The sequence below is a fragment of the Solanum stenotomum genome, chromosome 3 (genome assembly GCF_019186545.1).
Source record: "Solanum stenotomum isolate F172 chromosome 3, ASM1918654v1, whole genome shotgun sequence".
NCBI lineage: Eukaryota > Viridiplantae > Streptophyta > Magnoliopsida > Solanales > Solanaceae > Solanum > Solanum stenotomum.
In genome coordinates this window covers 2518636-2535060 of record NC_064284.1, presented here as the reverse complement: position 1 = coordinate 2535060, position 16425 = coordinate 2518636, and the positions used below count along the sequence as shown (strand labels likewise).

The following is a 16425-nucleotide window of genomic DNA, read 5'->3' as shown; positions in this document are numbered from 1 at the left end:
TAGGCAATATGTTCCTCTACTCTTACCCTGGCCTCCTCATGTCTCAAATTTTTCATTTGCCTATGTAGAAATTTTATTGTATTTAAATTAAAGTGAGTTTAACAATTGAGATATAGCTATTTTATTCAATTCATGGGTCAAGCATGTGAATTTTTTCTTTTTTTATTTGGGTGGCGGTGAGATTTGATCTCAAGACCTCTGTCTGCTCTAATATCATGTTGAAATGTGTGACTATCTCATCTAAAATTTAAGCTCAGAGCACACTTTTATCGTGGCACCTATGTACTTTTGGTAACAAAATATTGAGAAAAAAGTACTCTATCAGAAAAAAATATTGAGAAAAGAGTACTACTAAAAAGTGCAGAGAATAAAATTACATGGTACCTTAATCAACTGACCTGCCCCAATTTATAATTTAGAAAATGAATCTCTAGATACATTGAACTAATTTTTTCCATCTAGGCACACTGAACTTTGCTCTTTTTTTTTTCTTCTTTTAATTAAAAAATGAGTGTATTAGCAAGATCGAGAAGGCAAAATTACAAACAACATTACAGGTAGTGACAGATATGAAGATATTACCTAGTATTTGACATATTCATAATATTTATCAAAATTGTAATAAATAGTATATGTTTGAACTATTGATTTTAAAGTTATACTTTGACTCTATGCTAGAAACCTGAAAAATTGTAACCTGTAAAGTTTAAATTTCGAATTTTTTTCTCAAATTTATGATTCTTCTTTCATTTCATTGATCGTTAAGCTACACTTTTGGGTGTCCCCACTGTTTCGTATCATCTACGCAATACACAGCAGTGCCAGGGAAAATAAATTTTGCAGGTCAGGAGAGTTGGTAACATAATTCTACCCTAAGGGCCTCCCAGTAGGGGCCATTCTATTCATTTGACTAAAGAGTTAACTCGAGGCCCGGTGGCCAGTGCTCGGTCTTAGCTAATTAATTGTGTCCTCCTGACCATCCAACGTACTTTATCTTCACCGAATATCACTTGCCCACCTCCAGCTCCACCTCCCACAGATGCTTATATCCGTCATGGATACACGAGTTCATACAAATAATGGCTTGCATGATTTCGAATTCAGCCGGGGTGTTGGACTTGTCTTAGTTGATTTTCGAAGGAAAGAGACTCGAGACTCTATATAGTGATATTTGTCTAGATTATATATAAATAATTTTTGGATAATATATTTTTCTTGCATATCAAACACGATAAAATAAGTAAGCAACACACCAAATAGTACTTTTAATTAGCATTTTAAGATACATGAAAATTGTTTGAATCAGACAGTGAAACAGATTTTGAAACCTTTTGTTTCAAATATCTGTTTGACCATGAAATTTGATCAGATTTTGAATTTTTATCTTCAAATATCTGTTTGACCATTAAAATTGATCAAATTGTGAATTGGATTTTGGAATCTTGTATTCAAACATCTGTTTGACCATGAAATTTGATGCGATTTTGAATCTTTATCTTCAATCATAAGTTTTAAAATTTATATTCAAAATATTTTCTACTTTCCAAAAATTAGTTTGAGAAATTTCACTTCCACTTATAAAACTTAAAATATTTTTCCCATGAAACATATATATCCAAACACATTTTTAATTTCTAAAAATCACAACTTCAACAAAGCTAAATTTTTTAATTGAAAACGTAGACGAATTAATAGGTTTAACTACCTGAGTTTTAATTTCAAAGTAGTAATAAAAGGATATACGACAGACTTTTACTCCTAATTAATACGAGTCCAGAGTTGAGATTGAAAACGTTCTTCCTAAATCTTCATTTAATTGTCCTAATTTGATCCCACATAATTATTATTATACTTTAACTACTCATATGAGTTAAATATAATGTTTTGATAGGAACATGTGATCAAAAAAGTTTCTTCTTCTTTTCTTCTAGAACAGAAAGAGTAATTAAAAACACCAGCCAAAAACCTACCTTATCGATCAAGTGGTTGTTCTACAAATATATTTTTATTTGTCGTGTATAATACGTGTGTCTATTTCTAAAATGATACGGTTAAATTTATAAACATGACTTAAAAACATATGGATTAATATGATGAACGTATCGAATTTGTATATTGTAATTCGCTTGATCAATGTGAATAAGAGAAAGGAAGCAATAAATATCAAATTAATAGAATGAATTTGGAATTAGGTGTTGATAGCTGGCATATCTCACCAGATACGTTTCACCTCATTGATATGAATTGAAATAACAAATAATGAAATTTAAGAGTTTGAGAATAATGTATTACTTAGTGAATGACTAATGATTCGATGATAAATAGTCTAATTAAATTCTACGAAGACTCTCGTCCGTGATATTTGCGTTACGACTGGGTTAGGTCTCGTGGTTCCGAAACTAGACGAGTTTATTAACACCATACCAAGACTCGTGTGTAAATTTAATTGCTTACTCTAATTATGGCTAAAGAAATATCTAGTATCTATTATTGATGAATCGAACCTAACTTATCCTATGTTTCATATGTCCTTTCCTTATTCACCACACACATCTAATGTCGAATTGAAGCGGAGTCAAAATTTTAAGTTAATGAATTTAAAATTTTATAATTTTTGTTTTACATGTTTAATGATATTCTTATTACAAATTCAAAATTTGAACAAAATTATTAAATTCAATTTAACTCATAATCAACTGTGCAAGGGCGGCCTATATATCTTCTAAAAATATAACTCCTTGTGAAACGTCATTAAAGTCAGAGTAGCCACATTTTTTTAGTAAAAAATTAGAGAAATAGTAGCTAGTTTGATGGGATGAGATTTGACATGCTGCCTTGTTTTTTTCTATGGCAAAAGATTGATTCACACTATAGTCAACAATCATTAAATAAATATTTTTCCCTCCGACAACACGGTAAAACCCTCTACTTTCCCACTTCCCTATCATAATTCGTAGTCAAAACTATATATGTACAAATTTGCATATTATTCTCCTAACACGTGTGAAATTTCATCAAAGTATAGTATGAATACATGATATGATTTGCAAATAATAACAAAATGAAAGAAACCAATATATAATGATCGGTTTAAAAAAATAATCGCAAAGAAAAAATATAAAATTTAGGCCTATTCCCTTATCATAGTATCGGAATCATTTTTTAATTTATATATTGAAATATTACGTACTGTAGTAGTTACTTTATTTAAATATACACATGTATTGTTGGAAACAATTTGAATATATATATTTTCGATTCAATATATATCTCTCATTATATATAAATGACAATGACAAGTTTTTTTTTCTTTTTTTTTATCCCTCCCTAGAAGCTCCCACCCCTTTTGCTCTTTTGGTGATTCAAACTCGCAATCTTCAGATTGAAAGTGAGGGGTACTTACCATCCGAGCAACTCGCTCTCGTCGACAATGATAAGCTGATAATCAAATAATCGATTATTAAATACTACCTTGTTTCCTTTGAAAGCCACCTGTTTAGTTTAATTTAATATACCCTGTACTTGCATAAATTAATTTCGTTGTAGTGCTAAAGACATGCTACTACAATGATTAATTTTATACAAAACAAATTTGTTGAGCGGTCTACTTTAATTTGTGTTTTTAAAAAGTGCAGCATAACGATGCGTCCTGTTACGCATATTCCATCAGTTTAGCACAAAAAGCAATTTACAAAAGAGAAGAATATGAAAAGAACTCAAAAGCGAAAGGAATAAGTCAAAGGTAGATAGGGATTTACATGGATCGATTTGATTTGATAGAGATTGTAGTAGGTGCATTCAGGAGCGAAGCTAGCATATTATTAGAGATTTATTTTTATTTTTTTTATAGAAAATATAATTATTTATACATTATTTAAATTATATTATATATATAATACTAGATATCGACTTCTTAAATTTTAAATTTCTTTTTTAAAATTTTTAGCTAGGCTGCATGATGAATAAAGTCATAGTGGGTAACCAAGCAGCACATGCATGTGATGAGTTCTCTCCACGTGTACTACCCTCTTTTTTCTAACTTCCAATAATTAATTGTGCGTCGTCAATAATTACCAGGGACAAACAGTAGGCACAATTTACTACTTCCATCTACTTTTACGGATCCATCAATTAAAAGATAATTTAGTTTTTAAAGGTAAATATAATAAAAAAATATTTTTTTCTTTCCCCTCCCCTGCTCTCCCTAACTTGAATCACAGTGAAATGGTTTGATGGATTCTTTTATTTGTATGCGTTTGTAATCTAAATCCTTCTATTTGACTATTTGTCAACTAAATCCTTAAATTTAATGAAATTCTATGTTTTAAGCTTTTCTGATCGTTGATCAAATTTATGTGATAGCTTAATTATTGAATTGGCATAAATATGTGATGTCACACATAAAAGAAGCGTGAAAGATCAAATTTTATACTAGACTAAAAAGATCAAAAATAAAAAAAATACTTTTCTTTCCAGTTCTTTCTTCTTTTCCCACCCCCACCCCCACCCCATTTCTTTTTTTCTTTCTACTCTCATACCCCTCACTTCTCTTCTTTCTCCCCTTTCCCGCCCTTTCCAATTTCTTGTTTCTCTTTCCTTCTTTCTTTTCACTTTTTCTTCCTCCAAAATTAGAAACGAAATTGTATTATTCTTGTAGATTTGAATTTTTCTTATTTTTGGAGTAATTTATAACCTGTAAAGTGATAAAGATTCAACAATTGTAAAAAATGAAAAGTGATTGTTGAATGTCTTTGTGAAATTAGGTGAAATGTGTTATATAAAATTGTGTACAAATATTAGAGTATATTGATGTATTTTAATGGCTATTCGTTAACATAAATGGGAAAAAGAGATTTATGGTAGTTCAAGTGGTAGATGTAAATGTTGATAAAAAATATGATTAAAAATTGTGAATGAAAGAAATTTTGAAAAAAAAAAAATTGAATGATAATTGTTAGTTATTTAAGAATGTAATGATACTAGTGAGAATGGAAGGTTGTGGTAGTATCTCTAATGTAAATTTTTTTTTGGAGAGAGGTGAAGGCGGAATGAAGTGAAAAAGAAAGAAAATATAGATTTTTTATTAAAAAATTAATAATAATTGATGTGTCATTTAAAATGTGATGTGGATGATGATATATCATTTTTGTCAAGTGTTTGAAGTTCACACCCAGGGAAAGAGGTTTAAAATGCTTAATTTCACTAAGTTTAAGAATTCAAATGACAAAATATTAAGTAGAATGGTTCAAAATATAAACTCACACAAATATAATGGTCTATTAAATTATTCCGTCATTATAATTTAAAAGAATGTTTATTATCCGAGCAATTTCATTTCATTCGAATAGAAGTATTCAATTTACACTTAAAATCAAGCCAATGTTGAAATTTGTAATAATTCAGACCTCGTAACTTGGAATTTGACATTTATTAAACGAACGAACTTATGAAGTCATTTGTTTGTATTTTCAATAAATAAATAATAGCGTTTGTTCACTTGTTGAGTTTTTAAAAAATCGAAGTAGAATTGATGATCACACAGATGGATTTATGATTAAAGCTTTATTGATTCAATATTAAGGATTTTAACATTTGAATTTATTGTATTTTGATATTAAAATTTCATATTTATTATTTATTTATAATTTTATATGTTTTTAAATATAAATTTTACTATTTATATTAAAAATACTGAATTCTAATGAACGTGTGTCATAGACGGCTGTCTTCGCCATCCGATAATCATAAAATGCATGTATTTCCTCCGTACACTTCATAGTACATATTTTCTCATACTATGAATATGTACTACGTTATATACATCAGTTTGAACTATTATTATTCGTCTATATTTGATTTTACACAATACTCAAAAAGATATAAATAAGTCATTTTTATTATTATCCCTGTTAATCATAAGTTATCTAATGATTATGAAATGTTATTATCCTTGTTAATAATAAACTATGTTATATTTTATTTTATTTTTAACTTTATAAATTTGTTCACCCTTTAAAAAAGAATTAATTATAAAAATCAGATAAGTAATTGTTTTTTATTTAATTTATAAATGGAAATTGATTTAGAATAATTATTTTTAATAATGTAGACAGTTAATATGAAACAAATAGAAACATATTTGATAATAATAATAAAATAAATATCAAATAATTTTTTTCTTGATTTTCTAAATAAAACAAGTGTTAATGAATTTATATTTGAATATTACGAACAAACAAAAATGCACGGAACTAATAAATGAGAATATTGCTTCCTATAGTAGTGCTGTTTTTTCTGCGTCAAATCGATCATTTAAACTGCCTTAAATTATGGATGGAAATAGGGGCACTAATTAATGTTTTCACAATTACAAATTATTTGATAATTGATTTAATTTTTTTTTGTCTATTTGGTAATCAGTGCCTAACTAAATCATATAGAATGGTGTCTCTGATTTTTTTAATCTCATATTCAGAAATTCAAACACAAATCTCTAAATATAAATAAAAAAATACTTACTACTCCGTTATAATTCCAGTAGTTGAACTACTTACTACTACGTACTTTTACTATTTTTCAAATTAGACAGGTGAGGAGATTTCACACGATGTTTTGTACATGTCCATATCTGATGACGTCCAAACGCATCCTTATAAAAAAACAAACATATCATTATCGTACAATAACTTTATTATTTTGTATGTTGTTTATGTTTGATCTTTTTAGCCATATATGGACGACCACCATAATGATAATTGACAGCGCACTACTTTAATCATTCACAAAATTTTGCCCCAACTTGTTGAAAAATGAGCTACTGACAAAGTGCAATGTTTTATTTTCCATATTTTCTTTTCTTTGGTGGGCGAACGAAGTAAAGTCATAATTTATGTGACAATTTATAATAATTAAAAGATATATAAAAAAAATGTATGATTAAAGATAAATTTATTTAAATTTTGAAATTCAAAGAGTGTAACATAAATTACTACGATGGAGGGAGTATCTTTTTTTAAAATAGTTTTTTTTTCCTGTTGATTTGTTTTTATTCTTAATAAATTGAAAAGTTAGTATTTATTTAATTTTAAAATAGTTATTTCAATGTAAATGAAATGATTTGTAACAATACAAACATCTATGACTAATTTAGCAACAAATTTTATTAAAAAAATCTTTCTTTCTGATTCATTATTAAGAAATTTATTTTTTCAAAAAAATAGAAAAATTAGGATACTTTTCAATAAGGAAATATCTTTTTTTAAAAAAATATCTTCCATCATATCAAACACACCTATTAGAGATTTTTTTATAAGGAACAATTTATTTTTATAATAAAAAAAAATAATCCTCTGGAAGGAATACAAACAAGGAGGTTAATTTTGATATGGAGTCGGAGTATGTGCGTAAGTCATAAACGATAAATACTTCAAATATTAATTTGATATAAATATCTGCTCTCAATGATATTTTTTTAAAAGTTAAAATTAAGTAATAATGGTAGAACTTTAAGGTATTTTTGTAAACATAAGGTAAAATGTTTGAGTTAAAATGAACGGGTAAAGTAAGACACGACCACGTGCCCCACAAACCAAGAAATATTTTTATTTCTTCAAAATATGGGTATCATGTTAGTAAAGTAATGATTGATTAACTCACATAAATAATAATTGCACACTTTATTCCGATAAAGTTAGCTTCTCATGACATTATTACAGGTGTTTCCTAATTTATTTTAATTTATATTTATCTTATTTTTCGAAAAATATATCTATTTTGATCTTAGTCTTCAATTTTAATATGTTATACAATATGTTAAGATCATAAAATTAAAATAAAATAAATTATATATAATTTTTAATTAAAAAATTATAAATTACAAAAATTATCTACCTTCTCTCAAACTCGGTGATAAGTCAAACCAAGGCAATTAAATTAAAATAAAAGAAATACTTCTTTCGCCTTGATTTATATCTTTTACCTTTCGAAAATTAAGTTAACTAATTTTATATAAAATTAAATGAACTTAAGATAATTAAATTTTTAAATATCTTAATAAGTGTATAATAAGTACGATAAATGCAATCCTTCTCATTATATTTAAAATTTTGTCAAAGTTCATACTCCCTCTTGTTCTGTTTAGTTAAGGTGGACTTGTCAAGATTCAATTTGATTAACTTTTGAGGTGGCTAAATTTAATTACATTAATTAATATATTTTAAATAAAAATTTAAATATTTAAAAATTATAGTATAAATATTATAAATTGTAATTTTTCACATATCAATATGATGAAAAAATATATTTTAAAATATTAATCAAAGATTATATTGTTTGGCTTTAAGAAAAACCTACAACAAATAAAAAGGAACTAAGAGTGTATAATATAAAAACTCGTGCGAGCAAGTGAAAGAATTGAAACAAAAAAAGTTTTTAGAAATGATGAAAAATCATTTGTTAAATTGATATTTGCAGTTCACAAATTTATACATTATTTTGAAATTTAAATTACTAGAAACAACTTGAAATTAGAAATAAGTCCCGACAATATAAAATTCATGCGAGATAAATATCAAATAATTGAAACTAAAAAAGTATTTATAAATGATGAAAAATTATTTGTTAAATTGGTATTTGCAGTTCACAAATTTATACATTATTTTGAAATTTAAATTACTAGAAACAACTTGAAATTAGAAATAAGTCACGACAATATAAAACTCGTGCGAGATAAGTGTCAAATAATTGAAAACAAAAAAAAAGTATTTATAAATGATGAAAAATTATTTGTTAAATTGGTATTCGCAGTATTTCACAAATTTATACATTATTTTGAAATTTAAATTACTAAAAAAAACTTGAAATTTCACACATTAAAAGAAAAGAAAAGTCTCTGACGTTACTTATTTCACTTAAAAAAACATAACAGTCAAAGAGTTCCCATTACATCCATTCATCGTCGAATTAAAAAAAATACTCAAGGAAGAAAAATACTTCCTTCGTCCACTTATCTAATTAATTTTTAATTAGTGTGTCAAATTAATATTTAATAAAGATAAATAAAATAATTCGAAATTGTCAAGTTCGAAAGAAGAATAGATGAAGAGACACATCACTATTGATCAGTTGTCATGTCAAATGTCACCTCTGAATAATCCTAACATATATATTACTCTCATTGTGTCACGCTTCTTCCATATCTCCTCTTTCCTCCTTCTATCGCAATTCCGATATTGTTTAATTCGGCATAAAATTTAATTATTTTTTAAAAATTATTTTATTTTTTAATAAAGAATAACTTATATGGCTACGTTTCATTAGAAGCAAAAGTTTTTATTTTTAAATTGATTATATATAATTATGAAAAACTAAGATTCTATTACTTATAATAACAGCATAATAGAGAGTTGTTTGAAATCGAACTTCAATTAATAATTTGATCTGATTTCTCTTTTCTTATTGGTAATTTGATCTGATTTCTCTTATCTTATTGCTGATAAATTATTGATTTACGGGTTTTGAAAATAATTTTATTTTTTATTTTATATTAAATTATCAATTTTTATGAGTTAATCGATAATCTGATAGTAAATCAATAAATTATATTTGATATATTAAGTCGAGAATTAGTTTTATACTTTTATTTATAATTGTCTCAAATTTTTGGCTATTTTACAAAATGTCGTTATTTAATTTTGAGCAAGATAAAATCTACAACTCATATATATGTATAGTTCATTTGGCTTGTCACTTATTTCTAATTGATTTACAATTAAAAAATTTGTGTAAAATATTAGCGAATAAATCAGCATACCAATTATGATCAATAAATGATGAATTAATATCATAATAGTTTCAATATAATTTAGCATATCTATAAATCAATTAATAAGCCATCAATAAAATTCAAATAGAATCGAACCAACCAACACGTACCTCCCTAATATAAGAAGGTTATAGAGTGGAATCCCGGAATTATTCTTTCTGGATTAAATCCTAATATTTTAGAAGGAAGGTTCTGGTTTATATAACCAAAAGATATCTTATTATTAGTGAAGAGATAAATCTCATATAGATTTTTTGCTATTTTCCTCAATACTGGAGTGTTGCACTTGAAAGCAGATTTTTTTTTTTTTCACAGATAGAAGATTAGGCGTTTAATTAAAACCTTAATTTGAAAAGGTAAGTTGACTGAATTAAATTATACTCCCTCTCTTTTGTTCAAAGTCAAATAATATAAACTTTCAATTATTTTCATTATATTAATATAAAAATAATTATAATTTATAATACTTTTCGTATTATTTTTGATTATCTAAAATTTTATTTTATAATATTAAATCAATGTGATCTAATTTAATTTTTAAATACGAGTCAAATTGACTCTTAAAAAGCACGATAAATCCGTAACAACTACTCCCTCTGTCCCTATTCACTTATCCGTTTTTACTTAACAGAACTATTAAGAAAATAATACTAATAGATATACTATGTTTATAATTTTACCCTATTGCTTCATCTATCCACTTTTAATTGTTATGTTGCCTTTTCGAAAGTCAATTTAACTAATTTTTAAAGTTAAATTAGATTATATTAATTTAATATTTTAAACAAAAAATTTAAATATTAAAAAACTATACGAAAAGTACTATAATTGTATTTTGTTACATAGCAATATGATAAAAAAAATACATCATAAAATACTAATCAAAGTTCTTATAGTTTAACTCTAAATAAGGAAATCATAACTATTAAAAGTAGACGGTGAGAGTCATTGATAGAATTTTGAAATTAATTTACTCATTAAAAAGGTTTATCCTTTTCAAAAACATCAACTTTCTAAATAAATTTAAGATATAATCCATTTACTCATTAAAAATGACAAATATAAAAGGATAAATAAAAAGTCAAAATTTGACAAGGGAAAAAAACCGTAGTGGAGGGAGTAAATATCCATAAAATCACGTGTTCAACTCAGCCGGTCGAAATAGTAGTAATGATGAATTATTGTAAGATCCTTTTGGAACATAATCATCTTTTAAGTGCGTTTTAAATACTTCGTTAATAAACTAATTAAGTACAGTAATTAAAAAAAAATGGAAAAAAAAACTCTATTTCTGTTTTTCTTTTCTCAAAACAGGTAAGTGTAATTTTCATGGTGACTCTACTTGTAATTACTTATTGAACTGAAATTCACCAAAGAGGAAAATCAAAACAAAATGAAAGTGTTTCAGCCATGCATATTTTTCTATATAAGTATTCATAGAAAAATAACAATCTTTCTTAGCATGATTCATTTATTATAGTTTAATCAAACACGTATTTCAACAATATATGAAACACTTTCAAATCAATTCATTTATATGATTTCGACAAAAAAAAATATTATTTCCTTTCATTTTCTTTAGCTACTTTATTTTTTCAAAAAAGAAAAAAAAACTAGAGTGAAAACGTGTTAGAAGATAGATAATGGGACCAGAAGGACAGTCCGCTAACCTTTCACACGGAATTCATTTAACAAATAAGAAACTCTTTCTTCTTATATATATATAAATGGGAAGTGATGCAGAAATATGTGATAATTAATCATCATGCCTTTTTCTTGCACTTGCTAAAAAGCAGCTGCATCTCCTTCCCATCATACTTGTTTGACTGTAGATCCACTTTTCAATTTTTTCAATCAACTTTTTATCTGCTTAAAAACCTTCAGTAAGTGAAGCGATGGAGCAAGAGATGGCGGAGTCTTCCTTTAGATCGAGGATCTAAAATGGAGGATTCAGAGAAGCAAACTTCTTCACATTCTTCTCCGATTCCAATTAAAAGTAGAAAAAAGGGTGGATTTATTACCATGCCTTTTATCATAGGTACTGAACTAGTTCAAAATATTTTGGGGTTTTGTTTTGTAATTATGTTAAGTTTATTTTTGAATTGTTACAGCAAATGAGGCACTGGAGAATGTGGCGAGCTATGGAGTTTTACCAAATATGACAAATTATCTGATGAGAGAATACAGGATGGGGTTTACTACTACTCAAAATCTTCTGTTTTTCTGGTCAGCTACCACCAATTTTTTGCCTATTGTTGGAGCTGTTATTGCTGATTCATATTTAGGTCGATTCCTTACTATTGGCCTTGGTTCCATCTTCAGTTTCCTGGTAATTAACTAAAACTTTAAGCTTATCTTTTGTTAATTAAAGTTTTAGAGTTCTCGATTTCATCTTCATCTTTACTGTTTGGGTCCACGGACAGCTTGATCTGATAGCGATCCGGAGTCAAAGCTAGAATTTTAATTTTACGATTCAGGGAATCTGAAAAGTACCGACTTCAAGTACTAATAATAATTGAATTCTGAATTTACTAAAGATTTCAGTTTTATGAGTTAGTGAATCTTTACTACTATAAATATTAATAATAATTGAGTTTTGAATTTGCTATAGTTACATACTTTCGCCGATCCACAAAAATAAATTTATGACACATTTTTTGTGTGTTCAAAGTGAATAAAAGCTCAAATATGCGTTGACTGTTTTTTCCCCAAAATATCTTTACGAGTTTTTCAATTATCTAGTTTTAAGAAGAATTTTTTTACTTTAATTAATGTAGTCAATTAGCTTTTTAAAGGCGTCACATCTGAAAAGTTCAATTTATTTTAGACTGAAAGGAGTATTTAATGTAAATTTTTGAACATAAATATACTTTTTAAGTAAAGCTACTTGCGCAAACCAAACCCATTATTGAGCTTCTGCCTCAGTCCCTATGGCGATCCACTATTTCTTTACTTAATTAATTTTGCGTTTAGTTTAAAATTTATTGTAATTTTTACGATTAAATCTTAAGTTTAACTTTTATGTTGGCCTAATAATTAATGGGTTTAACGTACTTTCTTGTTTGGGTTCACTTTAACCTCAAGGGTCGTTTGGTTAGGAACAAGTTAATTCGAGATAAATTATTTCAGTATGTACATGAGTTAGATTATCAATCACTAAGATTTAAATACTGGGATAAATAATCCTAGGATTACTTAATACCTTCCAACCAAACCTATGGTGAAATAATCCTCCATTTTATCTTGAGATTTTTATACCTTATACTTCACTCCAAACGACTTCTAATATTATGGAACCTCCGCTTGTCTATATATATATATATACATATATACTTACATATATAAGTTTTGTCCGTTGCACTGACAAATTTTTTATTTTCCTTTTCCAGTTTTGTGAATTGAATTTAATATTTTTTGAACAAAGTGCTAATCCTTACTAAGTACTAATTTAGAACTTCCTAATCCTGACAAATATTATAATTTTCAGCTTCGGTTATTACAGTCGGAGGATCCAATGCAGTATAAAGTTGTGGAAATTACTGTCCTTAGTATCATATTTGCTGCTTCAAATATTTAATTTTAAGATAACAATGAATTTAACCACCAATTTTTTAATTAGTTAAGGTAAACTTGGGCCAACAGTAAAGTTGTCTCAGGCTCGTAAGCCACGGTAGAATCAACCACTGATGCTTGGATGATGGTAGATTGCTTACATTTGCACTACTTTGGAAATTGGGGATGCACTAGACTTTTTTTGTAGTGAAATTCTATTGCTGTAAATGCCTGTTTACCTACGCTATTCGTGCATCAGTTTTGTAGTTAACTTACCCTTACTTTTAACACTTGAATGCCCTCTTGTTGCAGGGATCAGCAGTGTTGTGGTCAACAACAATGATTCCGAAAGCCAGGCCTCCAGCTTGCAATCAAATAGGGCAGGCTTGTAAATCTACAACGGGACCACAATACATGATCTTGGTTTTCTCGTTTCTGCTCTTGTCAATTGGTGCTGGAGGTATAAGACCATGTTCTTTAGCCTTTGGTGCTAACCAGTTTGACAAGGGAGGTAGCGATCCCAACAAACAGACAGTGTTGGAGAGCTTCTTTGCCTGGTATTATACTTCATCCGTAGTCTCTGTTCTGATTGCCCTAACGGGTATCGTTTACCTTCAAGACAGACTGGGGTGGAAAATAGGTTTTGGAGTTCCTGCAATCCTCATGTTCTTATCCGCCTTGTTTTTCTTCCTTGCTTCTCCATTTTATATCAAGCCAAAGGTTCGCTCAAACGTGTTTGCCAGCTTTATACGAGTAATTGTGGTTGCCTTTAAGAATAGGAAACTACATTACCCCAATCAGAACTCTGATTATCATCACAAGAATGGTTCAGGACCTCAAGTGCCAACGGATAAATTGAGATTCTTAAACAAAGCTTGCATCATTAAAAACCCTGAAGATGTTAAGCCAAACGGAGTTGCAGCCAATCCATGGAACCTTTGCACAGTGGAGCAAGTTGAGGAGCTAAAAGCCCTCATTAGAGTCATGCCATTGTGGTCAACGGGGATCATGATATCAATAAACTTGAGCCAAAGTTCATTCCCACTACTACAAGCTCAATCCATGAATAGACATCTAACTAAAGGATTCCAAATACCAGCAGGGTCATTCGGGATGTTTTTGATGGTTGCATTAACAATTTGGGTATTACTGTATGACCGTGTGATGCTTCCATTGGCATCAAAGATCAAAGGAAGACCAGTTCGTCTGAAACCTATAGTCAGAATGGGACTTGGTATATTCGTGTCTTGCATGTCCATGGTAGTCTCTGGTATTATCGAACATATTCGACGAAGAAGAGCAATCAGTGAAGGGCTGTTGAACAACTCGCAGGGGTTGGTGGAGATGTCAGCAATGTGGCTCATTATACCAAACAGTTTAAACGGTATAGCAGAGGCATTGAACGCGATTGGCGCCACAGAGTTCTATTATTCAGAGCTCCCAAAGAGTATGTCAAGTATTGCATCAGCTCTTTTAGGACTGGGAATGGCAGTTGCAAATCTTTTAGCAAGTGTGGTTTTGAGTGCTGTGGATAAGTACACCAAAGGAGAAGGGAAAGAAAGTTGGATTTCAAGCAATATCAACAAGGGACACTATGAGTATTACTACTGGCTTCTTGCTCTAATGACAGGTTTTAATCTGCTTTATTTTGTGGTTTGTTGCTGGCAATATGGACCTTCTGTTGATGTTGACATCACTATGAGAATGATGGAACCTAGCGACGATGAAGATGACGATGAAGATAAAGATAAAGATGATTTGCCTAAGAAGAATAAAGCTACAGCTGACTCGAATTCCTGCTAGGCTACTTCTCTTATTACATTGTTGATACATAGTACTAGTATTTATACAGAATTGCTATTACATTTTTAGCTACTACTAGTATAGTATATTATATAGTCCACTTTCCCTAATTCGTTCTTTTCTGCCACCAAAATATTCAGCATGATTTGAGCAGTATGCTTATTTAATTTATTTATCTGAAGAATCAAAATATAAAAAAACTAATTCATACTGATTTATGATCAAATAATTGATAAATTGATAATCGATAAATCGCGTAACTATAAATTGATGACCATTTATGTTGAATTGTTAAAAAGTCTCCTTAACCAAAATACCTCATTATTCGTGAAGGGATGAATCTCAAATAGGCATTTTGTTATTTTCCCCAATTCTGGAGAGATGCACTTGCAGGCAATAGTTTTATGCTTTATTTTATCACCCTACCAAATAATATGACAAAAGTTTAATAAAGTTTTAATATACTAGTCATTATCTTTTGAGAACAGAGGTTAAAAAAAAACCAGATCATTGGAAGTACTAGAGGGCTGGGGTGGGTGGTGGAGTTGGGTTATTGGGTAGTGGATGGGGTAGAGTAGAGTAAGAAAAAAAAAATTAATTTCTTAAAAATGTTATTTTTTTTTAATCTTTAATTTTTAAATTTTAGCATTTACTTATTTAATTTTTTGAATTATATCCTTGTGAGTAGGGCTAGGTCTGTTCAAAACCGAACTGAAGCCGATAATCCAAACCGAACAAAGTTATTGGTTTATTAGTAATGGGTTATTGGTTTAGCGGTTCAGATAACGGTTTTGATTTTTTTTTTATCGGGTTATTGGTTCTTAACGATTTAAGTTTTTTTTCTTAACGGGTTACCCGATAACCTGATAGTAAATTAAATAATTACATTTATACCATTTTGTATATAAAGTCCTTGACTAAGAGTTTAGTTTCCTACTTTTATTTCTGACTATCTCAAAATCTTGGTTATTTTACAATGTAAAAGTGTTTGCTTTTGAAAAAGATGCAACTTGTGAACTCATGTACATGATTCATTCGATTTGTCACCTTGTTTCTAAGTGATTTTCAATAATTTATTTTTGTGTCAAATTTTAACTATTAAACCAATAACCAAATCGATAACGATCAATAATCAATAAGTCAATATTTTAATGATTCTATAACGATTTAACATAACTACAAACCGATAACCAATAAGTCAAACCAATATACTTCAAACCGAACCGAATCGACCGATAAGCAATGAG

General features: G+C 28.4%; 1 pseudogene across 1 annotated transcript; it reads left to right on the top strand.

Moving 5' to 3' along the window:
• The first annotated feature begins 11718 nt into the window (after window positions 1-11718).
• Window positions 11719-15288, top strand: LOC125860788 (protein NRT1/ PTR FAMILY 1.2-like; annotated as a pseudogene). The gene is made up of 3 exons (XR_007445876.1): window positions 11719-11861; window positions 11935-12152; window positions 13688-15288. The product of XR_007445876.1 is annotated as a protein NRT1/ PTR FAMILY 1.2-like (transcript).
• The last annotated feature ends 1137 nt before the right edge of the window (window positions 15289-16425 follow it).